The following is a 20,234-nucleotide window of genomic DNA, read 5'->3' as shown; positions in this document are numbered from 1 at the left end:
ATTTTAAACAAAGCAGACAGTGATTCTTAAGAGCACTCATTAGATGTGAATCCCTTAAGAATATTTCTCATTCCTACCAGCTTATTAAGCAGCTGGTAATTACTGAGTGCCTACTATGTGTGAGGCACTATGTGGTATAACACAAAAGTATATTTCATTCGTTGAATTTCATTCAAACAAACATTTTTGAGCAAATATTTGACAAGTTCTGTCTTTGTGTTCACATACTGTTTTGCATATCAGAAATGAATTTTTATTTTTATGTGAAAACAAATTTTTAGACAAATCATTTTAATATATAAATTTGATTTTGTTTTTATACAGAATATAAAGATTTTCCTCGATCTTCCATATGAAGGGTATTTCAGGCCTGAAGGGAGATCTAGACAGAAACAAAAAAATCAAGAAATGAAAAATAATATATAATCAAGTTCTAAGTGGTTACATTTTGTAATAATATGGATTTAAATACAATAGCAGTTGTCATTCTCAGAGTATGGACTAAAACTTATGATGAAATATTCAATGTACAGATCATCAAAAACTATTTAAAATTTTCTAAGAATCCAAAATTTGATCTGGTATACAGCAATTAGGATAAACTATCCTAAATTAAAATTTAAATAAAATTTTGATTGGTATCTTAAATAATTATAGGAAAATCTTTTCAGAAAAAATTTTGTATTCTTTATTTTTATTTATTCTACATTGGAAGCTTGAATGTAGTGTTATATCTGAAAATTATCTTCTGGAATTCATGTAAGACAAATATGTTATTTTCAAACGAGAAAACTATATAGCACATAAGTGGTATTAAGCTAAATAAAATTTCCTTACATTAGACACAAAAGAAAATTTTAATTTTCTGAACCAAAAGCAAGGTCTTCAATGAGAAATAATTATTTCATGTAGGTACACTAGTTGAAAAGAAGAGTATATAAATTTCATGTATTCTTTAGGACTGAGGACTAGAATTAATTTAAGATTCTGAATAAAATATAAATAGTTTAACACATTTGTAAAGGGGAACAAAGTTCACCATAGCAAGATGACTCTTTTTAGTGACAAGCAATTTCCAAAATGCATTTCCAAGATGCAAAACAATTACAAATGGTAGCACAAACAAAGACATTTCAACACTCAGGCATTCTCACTTTGGAATAAAGCCACGAAATTATTAATTTTTATCAGGATCTATTTCCCTTTCCTGTTTACACATACAATAGAGGGATAACTGCAGTGTGAGACTACATTTTGCTGAATGTGGAAGAAGGAAGCTGGTTGCATGTCTGTTTGTGGGGAAATCAGCCAAAACAGAGATCTGAAATAGAAATTCCACAAGCAATGACTCAGTGAATAGAGCAGCAGTTCATTCCAGGATAGTTCCAATTTTAGACTATGTATTGCTGGACAGAGTCGGTACTTTTTTCCTCCCAAGTCATGTTGACATTAGTTAATGCTAAATGTAGCACTTGATGTTCCTAAGGAAATGCAACATATTCCCCCTAAAGTCTCCTCATGTTCCTGTGCGTCTTAGAGCTAATTGTTATTTTATTGTTAATTATCAAAAATATCAATAAGAGCTGGATCAGACGCCATGGCATACTAACAGAAAAAGAGATATCATATTTATTATTTTTGTCTCACTTTTCAAAATGTTGATTAAGTAAAACTTGTTCTATTTTATTTGAAGACTGACATTCCCACTTGGGTGTGTCTTTGTTGTTTATGTATGTAGAAAGCAATAGGACTTGGAAGCATTGTTAAAATAAGTGTTTGCAATTATAAGTTTAGAAATTTGGCTACCTGGAAAATGGAGAAACCTAGGCTAGCTCTGTTACTTTCTGAGATAACAGAGAGGGCTTATGGAAAGGAATGTATGAACAAATTCATTGGGGAAAAAGAGATTCATTTTTGTTATTAAATCAGATTTTGTATCTATCGATCTTGCTGATTAATCTTGTATGTTTTACAGCATATTATAGTCCATTTTTAGAAGACTATCTAAAAGATTGTGTCTTTAGATGAGACCTTAAAAATTTGGCTGACTTGTATTATGTTTAATTTTGATACTCGGCATTGGATAGTCCTTTTCACTTTTAACTTTATGTACCAAATCTACCAAATATTGTGAAAACTCACTGCACAGAAGCTTGTTTGCAAAGTGACTCTGGTTGTCTTTACCTTATTATTTTCGGGCAAAATATTCCTCAAAGATAAATTGTTACCTGGATTTACAAAAATCATTGAGGATTCTTCCGAAAAACATAAATGAGAAAATAAAGTTTAAACAACAAAAAAAGGTCAAATTTGCTCCATAGCCAAGTGTTTTGGATTTTCCTAAGTGTCTTTGGATGACAACATCTGGATAGAAGCACAATGGCAATTTTGAAACATGCCCAGTATTTTCCAGTTACAATTAATATAAAAACTTCAAATAGATGTTATTGTGTCTAATACCGTCTGGCTTTCAGAAGCTCCATGAAGGTAGTAAGAAGTGAAGAGAAAAGTTTTTCAAATATATGCCCCACCTATGAAATGCCAAAATGTGGTCAGATGAGATACTGTTGAATTATTTTACATGACATATAATCTTAGTCGTTGGTGCTTTTAACTATTTCTATTCCAAATATTCTTTAAGGGATTTTTAAACTAAATGTGAGTATTTGATTCATGTCATTAAAGTTACTAAGTTATTTTTTATTTTCCTTTGCAAGATTGATGCATTATTCAATTCAATAAGCATTCAGATAACAACCTATAGGATATCAGTTTTGAAGCTCTATTGTATATTTTAATCATTCTTTCCTTTAATATTTAAGCCCTCATATATTGAATTATAACTGGCTCTATGAAACATTTTTTAAATTTATTATTTTTATAATTTTTAATTGAAATATATGTTACAAACAGATCATAAGGATATAGCTCCATGAATTTTCACAAAGTTAATATGTCGGTGTAACCACAACCCAGATCAAGAAATAGAATACTACCAGGACCTCAAAGCTACTATCCTGAACTAGAAGTAAATATTATCTTGACTTCTAAAACCATAGAGTATGAGTTTTGTTTGAGTTTTGTCATTTTTTCAATATTATTGAGATAAAATTTACATAACATAAAATTCACTATTTTAACCATTTTAAAGTGGACAATTCGGTGGTTTTTAGTATATGCACAATGTTGTGGGATCATCACAACTATCAAATTCCAGAACATTTTCATCACCCTAAAAAGAAACCCCATACCCATTAAGCAGCCATCCCCCATTCCTCCGATTCCCTGGAAACTACTAATTTACTGTCTATATCTATGGATTTGCCTATTCTGTATATTTCATATGAATGGAATTATACAATATGTGACCTATTGTGTCTTTTTTTAACTTAATATAATATTTCCAATGTTCATCTATGTTGTAGCCTGTGTCAGTACTTCATTCTTTTAATGGCTGAGTAATGTTCCATTGTATAGGTACACCACAATTTATTTATTCATCAGTTGATGGACATTTGGGTTGTTTCCACGTTTTTGGCTATTATGAATAATGCTGCTTTGAACATTTGTTTACAAGTTTTGTGTGAATATATTAAAACCATAGATTAGTTTTGCTTATTTTTAAGTTTTATGGTGTGCATTCTGTTTGTGTCTGACTGATTCACATCAACATTTTGTTTGTAAGCTTCAGCCATGCTTTTGCTAAGAAACAAGTTTATTCTTTACAAATTCTGCTTTTCATATAACTGCTGGATGCAATTCCACTAATCATTCTTCTACTACATAACATTTTCCAATAGCATGTTCCTTATTTGTATGCCCTCACTTGCAGCATCTTCCAAGTCCAGATTTCTTTTTTTTTTGAGACAGATTAGCCCTGAGCTAACATCTGCTGCCAATCCTCCTCTTTTTGCTGAGAAAGACTGGCCATGAGCTAACTTCCATGCCAATCTTCCTCTACTTTATATGTGAGATGCCTACCACAGCATGGCTTGCCAAGTGGTGCCATATCTGCACCCAGGATCCGAACCAGCGAACCCCAGGCCGCCGAAGTGGAATGTGTGAACTTAACCACTGCACCACCGGGCCAGACCCCCAAGTCCACATTTCTACTGACAGTTTATTAGTTCTCGCCAGCAATGTCTTTAGGTTTCAATTTGTATTAACAATCGGTTCAGAGCAATATAAACTTTTTCTATCATGCTCCTCAGTATTCTTCCAGCTTCTGTTCACTGTCCAATTCCATAACTATTCCCACATTGTTTTTTAAGATTTTATTTTTTTCCTTTTTCTCCCCAAAGCCCCCCGGTGCATAGTTATATATTCTTTGTTGTGGGTCCTTCTAGTTGTGGCGTGTGGGACAACTGTGTGCCTCAGCGTGGTTTGATGAGCAGTGCCATGTCTGCGCCCAGGATTCGAACCAACGAAACACTGGGCTGCCTGCAGCGGAGCACGCGAACTTAATCACTCAGCCACAGGGCCAGGCCCCCATTCCCACATTTTTAGGTATTTGTTACAGCAGCACTTCAATTCCAGGTGCCAAAATCTGCATTAGTTTTCTATTACCGCATGACACATCACCAGAAACTTAGTGGCTTAAATAGGCTTAAAAGAATGCCTATTTAATATCTCAGTTTCTGTAAGTCAGAAGTCTGGGCATGGTGAAGCTGGGCTCTTGGCTCAGGGATCTTGAGACTGAAATCAAGATGTCAACCAGGGCTGTGATCTCATCCGAAGGTCAGGGTCCTCTTCCAAGCTCGCTGTGTATGTGTTTGTGTCTTTCAGAATTCAGTTCCTGGTGATTGTAGGTTGAGGTGCCTGCTTTCATGTTGGCTGTCAACTGGTGCCTATTCTTGGCTCCTGTGGTTGCACACTGTTCTCTGTGTTGACCTTAAATAGGCATCCAGTTATTTCTCCAGCAAAAACATGGGTTTATTTGGGATCATCAAAGAATTGCAATTGAGGGTCTGCAACCATGGCAAGGACATACAAGTCCCAAGCAGCAAGGAGAGGAGAAACTCTTTTATAGAGGGGAAGTGGAATTTGGGAGGGCTATTGTAAACAAAGAGTTCACTGGAGGAGACTGGGAGCACAAAGTGTAGTGGTGTTTCATTGGCTGAGTTGTGACCATCTCTCATTGGCTGAGCTTGCTGGTCAAGAAGAGGAAGTCTTTCTTCTTCTTGGGCTCTGTATTCATATTGTAGAGCATGAGAGTCACTTTCCTCATTTTGGCCCTCCAACTCCATTTTAATGAAGTTTCTCTTGATTAATTTCCACATTTCCGCTTTTGCTCAAGATCTTTCTTTGAAAGCATCACTGATCAAGAGTCAGGTTTTTCTGGTTTTATTAGCCTCTTATCCCTCAATTCTGGGAAGGACCTTTCCTGGGTGTTGTGTCCCACATCACAGGGAAATTGCACACACTGGAAAACTATTGTGACCACATTTGAGTAATAAGGAGGGGTAGGAGGGAGAATTCTCAAGCATTTTTCTTTTCTAAAGTCCATGTGTTATCAAGATCATAGGCATTGGAGATCATACGAAGTGTGTTATGTCATAATCAAACTTTTGGCAGATAAATTCCAACAGGCCTGGTCCAGACATCTTGAGAAAGCTGTCTTATCAGATGTCATATGCCTCAATTTTGAGAAATTTTTACTTTCAACTCACCAGATGATGTGCAGGTCCAGTCAGGGTTTGGGACTTTCTCCAGGTGTGTGATATCAATGCAAAACTCTATTCCCTGGGGATTGGTGTCACAAGGGTTAGTTATCAGTACCTGATAGGAGCATTTCCAGTGAGGTTGAAGAGAGTCCTTCTGAAGGTGTCTTTTACAATAGACAAAATCTTCAGGTTGCAAAATGTGATCCTTAAGGTCTCTATCAAGAGTGCACTGTGTAACTCTTGCTCTATGAAGGCATGATTATTTTTAATAGAAGCAATTAGGCATTTGCAATATTAAAGTATATCTCCTTTTATCAGCTGTGGGTCAAAAAAGGAAGGAGCCAAATGCATTGGGGATCCTGTAACTATCTTGAAAGGTGAGAGATTATGAGTTTTAAAGGGAGTAGATCTGAAATGTAGAAGGACAAAGAGCAATGCTTTTGGCCAAGGTAGTTGGAGGATCTCTACAGATTTTGCCAGTTGAGTCTTAATAATGCCATTAGTACATCCAACTAAACTAGACAATTGAGGGTGGTAAGTACAGTGAAAATATTGTAAAACCAGCCAAACAGCACACACTTCTTGAAGTACCTGGTCAGTAAAATGAGTTTTTTGATCACTATGAAGCTTTAGAGGAGTTTCCCAGATAAGAATAATCTTTTCCAAAAGGACTTAGCCACAGACGAGTCAGCCTGTCTGCAAGGGAAGGCTTCAGTCCATTGAGAAAATATACAAACCATGACTAAAACATATTCATATCCATTAAATGGGGGAAGTTGTATGAAACCCATTTGCCCAACTTGAATTGTCCATTAGGTAGTTTTAAATGTCCAGGAGCAGTACAAACAGGCTTCCCTGGGTTGTAATTTGGACAAGTGGGACAAGTGAGGTAGGCACTTTTTGTGGCCTTGTTACTATTTCCCCACCAATATTGATTCATGAATGCCATCATTTTGTCAGTAGACCAATGGTTTAATGCATGTATAATGGTTACTAGTGGAAACTTTATAGAGTCTCATGTAGGACAGGATTGTTATGTGGTCTGACCCAGAGCATTTCTTTTCATGAAATGAACACTTGTTAAATTTTCACTCTTCTTTTTCTATTTCTGAGGCCAGTTGTTGAGCTTCTCTAGCCAGTATTATTTGGAGGAAATATCTGTTTGGACATGACAGAGGTTTGGCTGTTATTTGTTCCTTTAAGGGCTGCATTCCTTGTGGAAATGTCAGCAATGTGATTCCCTTTAGCTTCCAGAGAGTCAAATTTAGAATGCCTCAGGATCTTAATAATAGCTAAAGGGGCAGATGAAAGTATAGCATTCAATAATTTTTTAACATAGTGGCCATTTTAAATTTTATTCCCACTGGAAATAAGGAAGCCATGTTGCTTCCAAAACATTCTCAAATCATGAGCTTCTCTGAAAGCATATTTACAATCCGTATAAATATTGGCAATTTTGCCATTGGCTAAAGTATAAGCCTGTGTAAAAGCATATAATTCAGCCTCGTGTGCCAAAGTAGCCATAGGTAAATGTGCTGCTTCAACAATATCCAAAGGACTTGCAATAGCATACCCAGCACAATATTTGCCATTGTCACCCTTTAAGTAAGAACCATCAGTAAACCGTGAGAAGTCGACATTACCCAAAAAAGTTTCCTGCAGATCATCATGAGGAGTCAGGAGGTGATTTAATAGAATTAAACAGTTGTGAAGCACTTTGTCAGTAATAGAGGGGAGAAGAGTATCAGGGTTAAGGTTATTACAATGTAAAAGAGTTATGTGAGGAGTAGTTAACAAAAGGATTTCATAAGAGGTAAGGTAGCTGGCTGAAAAATGTTGAGTGTGATGAGAATTCAGGAGGGCTTCTACAATATGAGGTACAAAAATGATTAAAGGGGATCCCACAATGATTTTCTCAGTGGCCTTAACCAAAAGGGCAGTGGCAGTAACAGCTCTAAGGCAAGGGAGGTATCCACATGCCACAGGGTCTAGTTGCTAGCTATAATATCCGATAGGTTCATAGTGGTCCCCATGTTTATTAGTGAGTACCCCCAAGGCATTCTCTTCCTTTTCATTTACAAAAAGGAAAAAGGGAATACGATAGTTGGGAGGTCTAAGGGCACTTGGGTTCATCAAACTCTCCTTTAAGGCCTTAAAGGATATGTCATCTGGTGCTTCCCATAAAATTGGGTCAAGGTTGTTCTTTAATAAAACATACAGAAGTTTGACCATAAGAGAGAAATTTAGAATCCAATTTTGGTAATAACCAACTAGCCCAAAAAAGCTCACAGTTGATTCTTAGTTTTGGGTTTGGGGAAACTTAGAAGACCATGAAGCCTATCTGGGTCTAGGTGTAGCCCTTTTTCTGATATTAGATGTCCTAAATATCAAACCTGGGTTTAGGCAAACTACAGTTTTTCTTTGGTGATTTTATGTCCCTTTAAGACTAAAAGGTTTAGAAAGTGGATGCTGTCTTCCTGTGAGGAGACTTGGGAGGGAGGGCAAGGAAGCAAATTGTCCGCCTATTGCCAGAGGTAGAAACCCTGGGAAACCTTATATCATCCAGATCAGCCTTCAGGATTTGTGAAAAATAAGGACTTTCAGCTATACCCTGAGGCGTTACTGTGAATTGTTTTCCTTCCCAAGTGAAGGCAAAAAGGTAATGACTAGCTTCATCAACTGGAATACTAAAGAATGAACTGCATAAATCAATTTCAGTAAAGAATTTAGTTCCAATGGGAATGGATGTTAGCATATGAGGGTTAGGAACAACAGGGTGTCAAATGATAATGTTTATTGCTCACAGGTCCTGGACAAACCTCCATCCTCAGCTCTTGAGTTTTCTCACAGGTGAACTAGGAATATTACAGAGACTAGTACAAAAGATAGTGAGGCTTTGAGCCTTATAATCTTCTATTACAGGCTTTATACCTTGAAAGACTTCTTTACTTATTGAATTAATTCTGGGGAGAGGTTTTGAGAGATCTATTTGAATCTTGGTGTGCTGTGAATTTTAACAATATGAATTGAAGATTTTGGCTGTAAGGAGGGTGGTAGCTGATTTAATAGTGATAAGTGATCAGTGTTTCCAGAATCAGCTCTAGTATTGTCAGAGACATAGCAAGTAAAAGATGTCAAAGGGTCATTTAATTCACCTGATTGGCTGTTTTGGTAGCTACTGTCAAATTCTAGAATTATTTCCCCTTTTGGGAGAAAGAAATCCTAGCATTATACTTTTCCAAAAAGTCTTGGCCTCATAGATGGATAGGGGTGGAGGAACTAAGGAGATAAGGGTGTGTATGTATCTCTCAAAGGGCCTAAACAAAAAGGAATAAGTTCTGAGACAGGAGCCTTTTGACTTTATTAGAGATCCCTACTATTTGAATTGTTTTAGTACTCCCAAGACAGGGGCCACTTTATAGTAGTGGGGTTGAGCACTGAGAGTGTGGCTCCAGTGTCAATGACAGAGATTTATCTCAAATATGGAGAAATGTTTCTCCAAGTTGATGAAGAGGGAGGATTGAGAAGAACTGTTTGTAGTTACTTGGTGCCCCATTACTGAGAATTTGGAGGACAATGGAAAGGCTGGTTAGAAGGCTGAAGGTGCCCAAAGTGCTTAAATTGGTAACAATCTCTCTTCCAATGTCCTGGCTTTTTGTAATAAAAGCAGAAACTAGGAGGTTTTTTGTTTCATTTGGGGTTCTTCATTTGCTGGGGTTAAGGATTAAGAATTTTAGCAGTCTTTCTTTTAGGTGACATCTAGGGTGTGAGAGCTAATTTGCCAGGTTAACTAAATCAGGAGTGGACATACTTTCCCCTCTATCCTGGTCCTTTTTGCTAGAAGAGAAAGGTCCCAGTTAAGTCCCTTAATGAACATCGAGTTAAAAGCTACCCAGGTGGAACCAACATCTGAAGGAAGACTAGAATTTCCTTTAAAAACCATTTAAAGTCAATTGTAATAGTCCTGAATAGGCTCATCAGTTTTTTTGTGTACAACCTTAACTTTTTTATATTTATTAGGCTTTGGGAAAGCCCTAGGAATTGCCCAATAAAGTCATCTAGTGATGGCCCAAGTCTGATTGTATGACAGATCAGCGGTTGGTCTCCTGGTTGACTTTTCAGGATTTTCCCAATTAGCAATTTTCATCCAGTGCTGGGCCTGGACTTTACTGATAAGTGTATGAACTAGCTGATATAAGTGACAGAAACCAAGTTAAGTTTGAATGACTATATTAAATTCCTTAGCAAATTCATGAGGATCATCAGTTACTTAAGGAATATCTTTGACTATGGCTTGCAGTTCAGTCTTAATCCAACAGAAATTAAGGGTGTAGTCTTTGGATCCTCAGAAGGCTTAATTTTAAAGGGACAAGTTCTGATAGTTTCAGTGGGGAGAGGTTTAGTGAAAAGGGGAAGTTCAGCAAGAGAGTTAGTATGGGGGAACTGAGGGCATAGAGAAGGTGCAGGCAGTATAGTGGGAAAGAAAAAGGGCTCCAGAGGCAGGACGTGAGCATGAGCAGTGTAGGAGGGAACATGATGGTGCCAGAGGTAGAGCCTGAGACAAGGAAGCTGGGGAAGAGGAACAAGAGTCTTCAGAACTCATTTTATCTTTCTTTAATTATTTATTTACCAGTTAATCTTAAAATTTTATTTTGCAAAGAGGAAATTTTAGACTCGGTAACATTTGAAAGTCTCAAAACTCCAATCAAACTAGGCATTCCGTTAAGTTTTGGGAATTTCAGAGCTATGGTTGTTCAATTCACTTTTAAGAAAAGTATGTTTGGAAACTTCTAAAGTTCCCCACAATGGACATTGCTATTGTAAATTACTTTTGGTTAACTCAGTCCATTTATTTAGAAATGCACATGAGAAATAACCACAGTTTTTTTCTTTTCATTTCACTTCCCTTTATTGTGCTTCACAGACAATTATGTTTTTGTTCTTCTCTCTTTATTTTGAATTACTTTATTGAGGTCATATTGGCTTATAATATTGTGTAAATTTCAGGTGTACATTATTATGTTTCAGTTTCTGTAAAGATTGCATCATGATCACCAGCAATACTCTAGTTTTTATCAATCACCATAAATATGTGCCCCTTGACCTATTTGCCCTCCCCCATCCCCTTCCCCTCTGGTCACCACCAATCTGTTCTCCTCATCTATGTGTTTATTTATCTTCCACATATGAGGGAAATAATATGGTATTTGTCTTTCTCTGCCTGACTTATTTTGCTTAGCATATTACCCTCAAGGTCCATACATGTTGTCACAAATGATGCAATTTTGTCTTTTTTGTGGCTGAGTAGTATTCCATTATATATATATATATACCACATCTTCTTTATCTATTTATCCATTGATGGTCACTTGGGTTGCTTCCACATCGTGGATATTATAAATAATGCTGCAATGAACATAGGGATTCATAAATCTTTTTGAATTATTAATTAAATGTTCTTTGCATATATACCCAGTAGTGGAATAACTGGATCATATGGTATTTCTATTTTTAATTTTTTGAGGAGTCTTCATACTGCTTCCCATGGTGGCTACACGAGTTTGCATTCCCATCAGCAGTGTATGAGGATTCCTTTTTCGCCACATACTCTTCAACACTTGTTATTTCTTGTCTTATTAATAATAGCCATTCTGCTGGATGTGAGGTGATATCTCATTGTAATTTTAATTTGCATTTCCCTAATCATTAGTGATGTTGAACATCTTTTCCTGTGCCTATTGCCCATCTGTATACCTTCTTTGGAAAAATGTCTGTTCATATCTGATGTGGTGTCGGCGAGCCGAAGAGTCGAAAGAAAGATTCTTTGGACTCTCAAGGTCTGGCATTAGTGCTCTTTTGTTTAGAGAATAGTGTGGAATAGCATGGGGACAGGACCCATGGGCAGTAAAGAGCTGCTGCTGGCATGAGGACAGGACCCATGGGCAGTCAAAGCTGCTGCTGCAGGCATGGGGACAGGACCCATGGGCAGTCAGAGCTGCTGCTGCAAACATGGGTTGATAGTAGGGCTAAATATAAGGCATAGGTATGTGAGTTATCTCTTTACAAGACAAAGGAAAGAATATGTAAAAGAAAGTTGTTAAAATGGTATCAGTGCAGGTGATGTCTGGTTATTGGGTGTTCCTATAACTTTAGATAACTTTAGATAATAACTTTAGATAACTTTTTAATAATAATCAGACCAGATTAAGTCAGGATGTCCTATGCTTCCCGGAGGGTGTTGGTGGTGGGGGGAGTCAGCTACATGAGGTTACCAGACAAGCACATTAAACAAGACTTAAGTCCTTGCTGTCCCCATTAAGAGTTTCTAGAGATAAGGTCATCCCCCATTCCTCCTGGTGCAGAGAGGGAGACACCCCCAACAGATGGAGACTTCCTTCACAAATGCAAATGTCTCTCATCAAAGGGCAAGTGAATTCCACTCCTCAGAGCCTCCTTCCCATCTGCAGTTTTTAAAAGTAACCAACCTAAAATAATCCTCATCATAAACTCCCCCTGAACCCATTTGGCCCCAAAATCTTTTGGGGATATGGACAATGGTCAGTCTTCTGTAACTACTTCCAGCTGTACAAGGTCGTAGAGCTGTCCCTAAATGGGGCCATAGGTACAGGTAGGAAGTTCAGTGGACCGGAAGGCTGCGCCCATGGAGTCCAAGGCTGACAAGGTATACAGATCCTCTGGAGACAAGAGAATCATTTGATGAGAGGTGGTAAGCAATATGATTAACCCAATGAATAAGGTTTTGATAGTAGTCCAGAAATCAGGACCTGTCCAAGAGTTCAACCAATCATTTAGAGATAGGGGAGGGTCAGACATGAATTTAATTTGGTGGCTCATATCAGATAGGGAGCCAGAGATATTTTGATGGTAGTCAGGAATATAAACACAACATTCAGTTTTTATAATGGCACAAGTGCCCCCCTGTGCTGCTATTAAGATATCCAGTGCCATTCAGTTTTGCAGGACTGCCTTACGCATTTGGGATACTTCTAAATCGAGCAGCAAAAGGCTATGTTGTGTATCATTTAATGCCTTCATAGTAAATTTGTTTAAAAATTCCATGTGCAAGATGACACTTTTGATTCCTAATTGGGGAAGGAAAATTGAGGCAACATGGTCATACCAGTGGAAGGCAGAATGGGTCCAGCGCTGTTGCAGGTTGGGTAGCCTAGCAGGAGGAGATATAGTAAATGTAGTTCTACCTTGCATCCAGACAAAGCCTAGGGTGCACCGTCCAATCCATCCAGGTGGCAGCTGAGGCCGTAAGTTGGAGCCACATAACCACTGAGTACCACTAGGGGCTAACCAATGCGTGCTGGGCCATCTATCCCAGTCAGTCCCAAACCAATCAGTATGTTTTAAGGCTATGATATGAGAACACATATAACGGGGAATTTTTCCCATAGGTCAGGTGCTATTAGGTCACGTATCACAGGTGTGATTGGTTTGTTCCCAACATAGAGTGGCCTTTTGACTGAGTTGACCACTAGTAAGAGTGAGCCAAATATATTCGTCCCAAATTTGATATAGTCCATCCTGTGTGTATTGATAAGTTGGGGACTTTACCTTTGGAATTTGTTGTTTATGATCCACCTGTGACAAGGCAAATCTAGTTAGTATTTGGGTAGTAGTATTGAAGGAAAAGGTTTGATTGTAGCCAGGGATCTCCCTGGTATCAGAGATGGATGGCCACAAGGAGACATTATGATTAGTAACAGATGAATCTTGGAGAAAAGAAGAGCTAGAATCTAATATCCATGAATGTGTACTATAGCTTCTACTGAAACATAATTTTTCTCTCTAAAATCACCCTCATTTTTACAAAAGATAGCCAAATTAATGTAAATGGGTTTGCAAAATAAGTGTAGTTTTAATAAAACTTGATCCAAGTATTTACATAATTGCAGCAAGAATAACAATTGATTATACAGGCTCTTTTAAATCTGCTTTGCTGGAATTATTTTATAAGGAATCTCAGATTGAACTGTAAAGGCCTCTCGAGGCCAGAAAAGCCAAAGCCAAGGACTTGCCATGAGATTTTGCCTACAGTACCTACAGATTTGGGTGGACTCCTCTCTTCTAGAGGTCCCCCAAAATATTCTGAGGTTCCTTGCGCCTGCCAGATAAGCAAGCTTCCTTACTTACCAGGTAAGATTGCCAGAATCTCTGTAAACAAGGTACCAGGCCCATATTCCCAAGTGGTTTTATTTCCAGAAAGTACAATCTTTGTTCCTGGAAAGCTGTCCTGTCATATCTGAGCCTGTATATTTCTTTCAAATATGCCATTCCAGTCAAAGCTTTGGTAAGATAACCAATGTGTCCAATTGTGTCCTGCTATAAGGAGACAAAATTCTTAGTGACTTATGCAAATAACTATATTGCCACGAAATAACCATACTCACAAATAGTTTCCAAATTCTGGAGGGATCATGTAGGGAGAAAAAGATAAATGTTTCAGTTTTACTCATAAAGGTATAATTTCGCTAAATTGCTGTAAGTCATAATTAGCATAAGAGAAAAGATTTCCTTAAATCTGAGAAAACAAAACAACACATCGAAACTCAAGAATATTTCAAACAGAAGTCATAAAAAATTATAATCATCCTCATCACTTCACACAGTCCTGTATAATCAGTTCTTGAGCTTAACCTTCTATTGGCAGATCTGTGAGCTCAGTTTCTCCATTAGAATTCTATAATTTCTTACCCAGTTCAGTTTTACAATCTGAAAATTAATCAGAAACCTGTAGTTTAGAACCCTTGTGTCAGAATCCTTTCCAGGAATTTCTCTGAAGATGAAACATATTTGCAAAAGCAAAAAGCATCACAGCAAAACAGCAACTAGCTGTAAGTGGACAAAAGACTAAAAAAGGCAATTGACAAAGAAACTTGACTACTTCTGTGACATACAACGCTTCAAGAGAATAATTGGAATTATGACCGATAACCAGGACAGATCAGAATTTTAGGAATGTTATATAATTTTAAGAAACCTATATTAATAACATTCACCCACATAATACCACCTAAGGAAGTTTGTCATCGCTTATTTGGCAATGCTTCCCATGTAGTTTAATAGACCAAATAACCTAATTAGTTTAGTATTTTCAAAAGAAAGCCTTCATTCAGGATTTGAATTTTTTTTTGAGGGAGAAGCTTCTAAAAAATATCAAGAGTTTTTAAAACACTTGTTCAAATAGGAAACAATGCTCACTGTGAGACAATGCTCAGGTATCCATTCAAAGTGACAACAGAAACAGTCAAAAATAAAAGTGACCTCAGTCATTATTTTAATAAAACAGATTTGTCTTTTAGGTAGAGTCACTCAAAGGGACACCTTTTATAACCTCTTTATCAAGAGCAGATCAAAAGTTCAAGAAACTTATTTTGAGAGAAAAAAACCAAAGTTTAATTTCTGCACCAGCTTATTTTTAACATTAGAACTTATTTACTTAGTTGGACTTACTTTAGTCTACTTGACCAGGCATAAAACTCCTTTCAGAATTTCTCCTTCACAAACCTTCTACAACTTTCTTTTTACATTCAAAATTTGTCCCATGCTTGCTTTCTTCCCTTCTAGTACATTAGGAGAAATTTATCTTAACCAAACAAAAATACTTCCATTCTTTATACTTTCTTTACTGAAAACATACATTTTAACTTTCCTTGAATACAGAATTGTTTTCCTTATTAATTTCCTGTAGTTTTAATTATATATGTTAATTAGAACTTTTAACCCTTAACAGACCCTAGTAAACACTGAAATGGAAAGCAATTATGAATTGTCTTTTATCAGCATTCTAAACACTTCATAATTTCTAGAAACACGCCACATTACAGTAACAGACCCAAAGACTTTTCACCTCTCTGCAATAAGAAGCCAAAAGTAGATAAGTTACATACGTTTAGCAATGTTTCAGTGTTCCATCCTATGTAAAAATGACCCAGATATTCAGAATTTTATCATTTAACTTAACTTGGCAAAACTCAAGATTGTTATCAAAGAGAATTTGGAAGCTGTTTTTTTTTCCAAGTGTACAGACCATAAAACAGTTATTGTACCCACTTTTATCTATTTAAATAATTTGTTTCCAACAATTATGTTCAGATTACCTACAAAAACCTCATGAGACATTAGACAAAACTGGTCATCATTTAAAGCTATTATTTCACTGATGAATTTCTAACAGACAACATGAGCTTATTTGACTAGTTAACCCAGGCTCCATGCCTGCATCATATGCAAATACTGACAATTCTAACAACAAGACTATTCCAATCAAACCAACAAACTTAAACAAGCCTTCATTTACCAAAGGTTAATTCACATCACGTTAACTTGAAAGACATTGGATTAATTTCTGCTACATTTAGAATTTATGTAAGCGCTTACTTTAAGGCAATTAAATGGAGCTCTTAATTTTGGCCATACTATACAGAGGTAAAATATCACACACATATAACACACATACATAATTACTGTCAAAACTCACCAGTTATGAATCCAAACTTGGTTTTGAGCCTTTTTACCAATATTTGTGGAGAAGACACTCAAGATGCTAGATTTTTTTGGCAGGGGCACGCTTATGGCTGGTTTTTTTCCTTTTTTTTTTCAGTCTTAGGAATTAGTGATGGGCTAGGTAGCCCCATCACAAGGATTAGCAAACTCTTTGAGATAAGGAAAATGGGTTGAACCTGAATGCCTCTAGAGCTGCTTTTCTAGCCTTACAAGGATTTTCTAAGGAAAGTTGCTCTTGATTTCTCAGAAACTGGGTTGTAACTCAAATTACATTATAGGTTGATCTACCTCTCCAAATGCATCATAAAAGCACAGAGAAACCCCTCAAGTTTTCTCCAAGGTGGAGTTTCTGGGGCATAACCCAGCCAATTGAAAGTGTTTCCAATTAGTTAGAATGCACCTGAGGGTGAGCCTTCGGGGATGCTTAGGGCATTCTGCATGGCAGTTAAAGCCAGTGTCCAACTAACAGTGGCCGGAGAAAGGGTGCAGAACCTGATTGCAGGTGTCGACATGGTTATAAGATTTAGTCAAGTCCCGCTCAGCCTGGGCACTTTGTCTCTGAGCTGGCACAAGTTGAGGCAGGGAAGCAGGAGGCAAAGGCCTGGAACTGGCTGGAGGCTGGGGCTCCCAGAAGAAGGGTCAAGATTTAAGTCCCTGGCAAAAGGTTTATTTTTTCAATTTTACAGAAGGTCAAGCTTCTGCTAAGGTCCAGCCTGAACTTAACCTGACTTGGTGACAACAAAGGAGGTGATGAACAAGACAGGCAAAAAAGAAAAGAACAGGCCTCGCCCTCGTGGCCTCTTCCAGAGGGTTATCAAGATAAGAGTCAAGCAACAGTTCCCATGCCGGACACATAACCCCAGCAGGACAGTTCACAGAATGACTAACAGGTCTCCTACCCTCATAGCCGACTCAGTAGGTGACTAAAATACCCAATGAGTCAACCGCCAAGAGAGGGCGCCCCACTTGGGGTCACCGGGATGATCAGGCCAGGAAACCCAAAGTTGAGGCTCCCAGGGATGGAGCCTTTTACTCTCTAAAGATTTTTTTGTTTCCCGGTTGCAAAGCTCAAAAGGAGACCAAAATCTCCACTGTAACTTTAAAAGAGATGGAAAAAAAAAAAGGATCCATTACCTTGAAAATCCCCACTGTTGGGGTTTCTATAGCAAGGGATGATAAGGACATTCCTTGCATATCTTCCCTATTACTCCTGGCAGTAATAGGTGACTGGTGAATGGTCCCCAAGATAAAAGGATATAGAAAAACAGTGAGGAATTTTCCGCTGATCTGGGGGACATTCTACCCAATTGCATCCTGGAGCCATTCACCCAAAAAGGGGTTTCCATACTCAACCAAAAGTTAGAGTTTGGTACTTTCCTTGAACTGGAGTCCTGATTGGGACTTTCCCATGGTTCAGAGTGTGGTCAGGAGCCACACGGAGGGATGCCAATCCAGCCTTAGGAAAAGAAACCTTCCACGGGAGTCTTGGAGATTGGCGACCATCCTAATGACTTAAGTGGTCAACCCTGCCCATGTAAAATTTATCTATTAGAGATAGGATTAGGAAGGAATGGATTAAGTCATTCTTCATCACCCTGAGGCTTAAGGTACTGATTCTCTTCAAGCTGAATGCCATGATTTGCCCCACAGAATAGCCATGGGCAGCAAACATGGATTCATACAGCTGTCCAAGAAGGTTCCCAAAGGAGAAGTGAATTTAGATCCATCCTTGAAAAAGAGAAAGGCACAAGGGAAAAGGGGTATTTACCAGAGCTTGAGCTCACAAGCCAATGAAGCAAGATCCCTATACAGGCCACCAGAAATGATGTGGTGTTGGTGAACCAAAGAGTCAAAAGAAAGATTTCTTGGACTCTCAAGGTCTGGCAGTAGTGCTCTTTTATTTAGAGAATAGTGTGGAATATCATGGGGACAGGACCCATGGGCAGTGAAGAGCTGCTGCTGACATGGGTCCTGTCCCCATGCAGCACTCTTTACTGCCCATGGGTCCTGTCCCCATGCCAGCAGCAGCAGCAGCTCTGACTGCCCATGGGTCCTGTCCCTATGCAGCAGCTCTTTACTGCCCATGAGTCCTCTCCCCATGCTATTCCACACTATTCTCTAAATAAAAGAGCACTACTGCCAGACCTTTGAGAGTCCAAGAAATCTTTCTTTCAATGCTTCAGCTCGCCAACCCTGCATCAATATCCTCTGGCCATTTTTTGATAGGGTTGCTTCGTTTTTTGTTGTTGTTGTTGAGTTGTATGAGTTCTTTATATATTTTGGAAATTAACGCCTTGTTGGAGGTATGATTTGCAAATATTTTCTCCCATTGGTGGGCTGTCTTCTTGTTTTGTTCATGGTTTCCTTTGCCTTTCAGAAGCTTTTTGGTTTGTTGTAGTTCCATTTATTTTTTTGTTTCCCTTGCCTGAGGAGACATATTCCAAAACATACTGCTAAGACTGATTTCAAGGAGCATACTGCTTATATTTTCTTCTAAGAGTTTTATGGTTTCAGGTTATACATTCATGTCTCTAATCCACTTTGAATGCATTTTTGTGTATGGTATAAAATAATGGTCTTCATTCTTTTCCTACGGCTTTCCAGTTTTCCCAACACCATTTATTGAAGAGACTTTCCTTTCTCCATTGCATGTTCCTGGATCCTTTATAGGAAATTAGCTGTCCATAGATGTATAGGTTTATTTCTGGGCTCTCAATTCTGTTCCATTGAGCTGTCTGCTTTTGTGCAAATACCATGCTTTTTTTTTTTTATTCCTATAGCTTTGTAGTATCTTTTGAAAACAGGGGGTGTGATACCTCCAGCATTGTTCTTTTTTTTCTGGGGATTGCTTTGGCTATTTGGGGTCTTTTGTTGTTCCGTATACATTTTAGGATTCTTTGATCTATTTCCATAAAAAAGTCATTGAGATTCTGATTGGGATTGCACTGAATATTTAGATTACTTTACGTAAAATGGATTTTTAACTATGTTAATTCTTCCAAAGCATGAGCATGAAATACCTTTCCATTTCTTTATTTCTTCTTTAATTTCTTTCCACAATGTTTTACAGTTTTCAGTGCATAGATCTTTCAGCTCCTTGGTTAAATTTCTTCCTCTGTATTTTATTCTTTTTGCTGTGATTGTTTTCTTGATTTCTATTTCTGCTAGTTCATTATTAATGTATAGAAATGCAACTGATATTTATATGTTGATTTGGACCATGTAACTTTACTGTATTTGTTGATTATTTCTAATAGTTTTCTGGTGAATTCTTTAGGATTTTCTATATAAAGAATCACCTCATCCACAAATAGTGACACTTTTATTTCTTCCTTCCAATTTGGAATCCTTTTATTTATTTTTCTTGCCTAATTTATCTGGCTAAAATTTCCAGTACTAGCTTGAATAAAAGTGGTGAGTGTGAGCATCCTTGTCTTGTTCCTGTTCTCAGAGGAATAGTTTCCAGTTTTTCACCATTGAGTATGATGTTGGCTGTGTGCTTGTGATTTTTGGACTTTATTATGTTGAGGTACTTTTCTTCTATAACCAATTTATTGAGAATTTTTATCATAAATGGATGTTGGATCTTGTCAGATGCTTTATTGGCATCTATTGAGATGACCATGTGATTTATATTCTTCATTTGTTTAGTGTGGTGTATTACATTGATTTGTGGATGTTGAGCCATCACTGCATCCTTAGAATAAATCTCACTTGATCATGTTATATGATTCTTTTAATGTATTGTTTTATTCAATTTACTAATATTTTGTTGAAGATTTCTGCATCTATTTCTGCATCAGAGATATTGGCCAGTAATTTCCCTTTTTTGTGTTGTCATCTTGTTTTGGTATCACAGTAATGTTGGACTCATAAAATGAGTTAGGAAGTTTCCTGTCCTCTTGAATTTTTCAGAAGAATTAGAGAAGGACAGGCACTATGTCTTCTTTGAATGTTTGGTAGAATTCACCAGAGAAGCCATCTGGCCCTGCACTTTTGTTTTTTGGGAGGTTTTTGATTACTGTTTCAACCTCT

At 37.5% G+C, this 20,234-nt stretch overlaps 1 protein-coding gene across 1 annotated transcript in view; it reads right to left on the bottom strand.

Annotated features, from left to right (window-relative positions):
* The window catches only part of LOC139081128 (endogenous retrovirus group K member 7 Env polyprotein-like), a 454,430-nt gene that overhangs the window by 101,402 nt on the left and 332,794 nt on the right, over nt 1-20,234 (bottom strand). The gene's annotated exons all lie outside the window — the stretch shown is intronic.

Source organism: Equus przewalskii, chromosome X (genome assembly GCF_037783145.1).
Source record: "Equus przewalskii isolate Varuska chromosome X, EquPr2, whole genome shotgun sequence".
Classification (NCBI taxonomy): Eukaryota; Metazoa; Chordata; class Mammalia; order Perissodactyla; family Equidae; genus Equus; species Equus przewalskii.
Note: the sequence above shows the minus strand (reverse complement) of the source record. Positions and strands in the feature narration are given on the sequence as shown.